The sequence below is a fragment of the Oncorhynchus gorbuscha genome, linkage group LG04 (genome assembly GCF_021184085.1).
Source record: "Oncorhynchus gorbuscha isolate QuinsamMale2020 ecotype Even-year linkage group LG04, OgorEven_v1.0, whole genome shotgun sequence".
Lineage (NCBI taxonomy): Eukaryota > Metazoa > Chordata > Actinopteri > Salmoniformes > Salmonidae > Oncorhynchus > Oncorhynchus gorbuscha.
The window spans coordinates 21,683,755-21,686,574 of NC_060176.1; the positions used below are offsets into that span (position 1 = coordinate 21,683,755).

Genomic DNA, 2,820 nt, shown 5'->3' on the forward strand with positions numbered 1-2,820 from the left:
TGCCAGATTTGATCAAATGTTGATAATTTATTGTTCAGAATATATCTAATTCTTTCTAAGTGTACAGTGTTTTGCTTTACAGGCTTTGATACTGAAATACTTGCATAATCACAGTTCTTGTAATTCAGGTGAACGTGTTTTGTTAGTTTAGGATACATTATGATCATTTACAGGGGTTGAATAAAGTTCAACAAGATACTGCTGCCTCCTATGAGCTCACAGCCAAGCTGGGTCCATGCAAATGATATAAGGAAGGTGTGTTATCAGTTTCCATCTAAACAGGTATTTCAGCCTGAGACAGGCTTTAGGGTACAAGGGAGGCTCATTGTGTACTGGAGCTAGCAAACCAGAAAGTTTTTTTCAACAGCTGTTGACAAGATGGACAGAGAGAAGGTCAGTTTGCATTCAGATTAAAGGAAGTCCTTAGTGATATATTACCAAGGTTTTCAGTAGTGGTTTTCAATGTTATTGTTTGCATTGGTGACACTCAACAAATGGGTTTGGGGTATTTCAATAGTATGCCCAGTATTTCTAAGAGCTAATGTCTTTAAAATATTCAGATTATTTGGCACAGTAAAAGGAATCACCCAAGACGGTAATTTATGCCATGTATCACTCCAAATCTGGACATAACAACATTGAATTTGTCGACTGCTATTAATACTATAAACATACATAGTGAAAGTACAGTTTAAACTGGACTTTAAACATTTTCAAACATGTGCCAACACACACACACACAGGTGATTAATTGTACAATTATGAGTTAGGCTTGACTTTGAAATGGTGCATTGCAGTTGGTATTCTGAGTCATACTGCTACTAAAGATATTACCTAGAGCTTAACATTTGAGTCTATGGTAAAAAGCTACTTTCCTGGGAAACACAATACACGTGTAAGAGGGCTAATTGAATTGCTGTTATTTATGAAACATTTTAGTATGAACATTGTTTTACTTGGATCATTATTTTCTTGCTTCTGTTTAACTTTATAGTTCACGCAATACAGAATTTAAGATGAGAATACTGCCATCTGCTGGATACATCTGAAAATCCAAGATGACACTAAATCGCAGGGATGCGCCTGCGTACGTTTTGACGTCTACCGTTTCCGGAAGTCGATCGTTCACTCCCGTGGTCCAGAGTAAAAAACGGTAGCGCAAACAAGTATACCGTATTTCTGTAATTGCAACATCACAAATGTCAGTGGGGACCCGTTTAGAGAACGCAAATCCCTTGATTTTTCAACGAACAGGCGAGAGACTTCAGACCGCAAAGGACGAGGACGAAGATGTTGCTGATCCCATCGACGACAGAGAAATATTTGATATCCTTTCGGTGTAGCTAGTTAAAATATACATCCATTGAGCTTTCAATGTCATACCAATCAACTTTGCATATGATGCTTCATTCTTTATTAAAGCTAATTACTCAACATTGTGTTGTCAGATTTCACCTTAACCCGTACTACATCTCATCAGATCCATTAATGATCCTGAACACCCACTGTCCCTTGAGGAATTGAATGTCGTGGAACAAGTGCCGAGTGCGCGTGAGTTAAACTTCTTTCACAACTTTTCCCCCAGGTAGAAGTTCGACACAGACATACCTGTGTAGCTACTAAGGAAAGCAGATAGCCTATACTGTGTTAGCCTAATAAAACAAACTTGATTTTTCTTTACAGGTAGATGACCAAGAGAACACTGTGGGTGTGGAGTTCACCCCCACTATACCCCACTGCAGCATGGCAACTCTCATAGGCCTGTCCATCAAAGTCAAGCTGCTGCGATCCCTACCAGAAAGGTTTAAGGTGGGTGAAAGAATTTAGTAGGCTTAATGTTTCTCTCCCCTTCCTCTTTGTTCACTCTGAGCACAAAGCCCTTATCTGACATATTAAATGTTTGACTGGTTGTTCTTACTGAGTTAATATAAGGAAGTTAGTCAATTGAAAATAATTCATTATAAACACAAGGTGCAAATGTAAACCAAATGACTTGTGAGCTGTGAGGGCAAACTTTAATATTATTTAATTGTCAGAAAATGTAACATTGATATAGTGGGACCCTGCATTATCATGCTGAAACATGAAGTGATGGCGGCGGATGAATGGCATGACAATGGGCCTCAGGATCTTGTCACGGCATCTCTGTGCATACAAATTGCCATCAATAAAATGCAATTCTGTTCCTTGTCTGTAGTTTATGCCTGCCCATAAGTACTGGTGGACATTCTTGCAGTCAGCATGCCAATTGCACGCTTCAACTTGAGACATATCTGGCATTGTGTTGTGTGACAAAACTGTACATTTTAGAGATGCTTTTTATTGTCCCCAGCACAAGGTGTACCTGTGTTATGATCATGCTGTTTAATCAGCTTTAGTTTAATCGGTCCTGCCCCCAAACCAGGCGCGAACGGTACTTGCAAGCAGTGAATTGCCATGTTTCTGCTTCCTAAAGAAAAATCTGTCTTCCAACGAGAAGAAGACAGGAGAGATAAAATAAAGAGCAACGGTATGTTACCCAATTTTTCACAAAGGAAAGTGGGTGTAGTCTGCGAGTGGTGGAAATGAACCTGTTAGCTTAGTCCAGAGTGAAATGGGCTACTTTTGCTCCCCTAACATTTCGCTTATCTTTTAGCTGACATTTGATCAATGCAGGCAAACTTTTAGCAAGCTATTCATAATAAATCAGTTGTCCCAGCCCCTGCCTAGTGCCAGGCCCAACAGATGCAGCTTCAGGCTCAACAGCCCTCTCTCCCCATCCCCATGAACCAGCTGTACTCCCAACTGAAGAAGGAGGTGAACAGCATTGTGTTGAATGAC

General features: G+C 40.0%; 1 long non-coding RNA gene across 1 annotated transcript; it reads left to right on the top strand.

The window, feature by feature from the left end:
* LOC124033844 lies at positions 1–1,331 on the top strand. The gene is made up of 3 exons (XR_006838463.1): positions 1–393; positions 995–1,153; positions 1,255–1,331. It is a non-coding gene; the product is annotated as an uncharacterized LOC124033844 (long non-coding RNA).
* Positions 1,332–2,820: the final 1,489 nt, after the last annotated feature.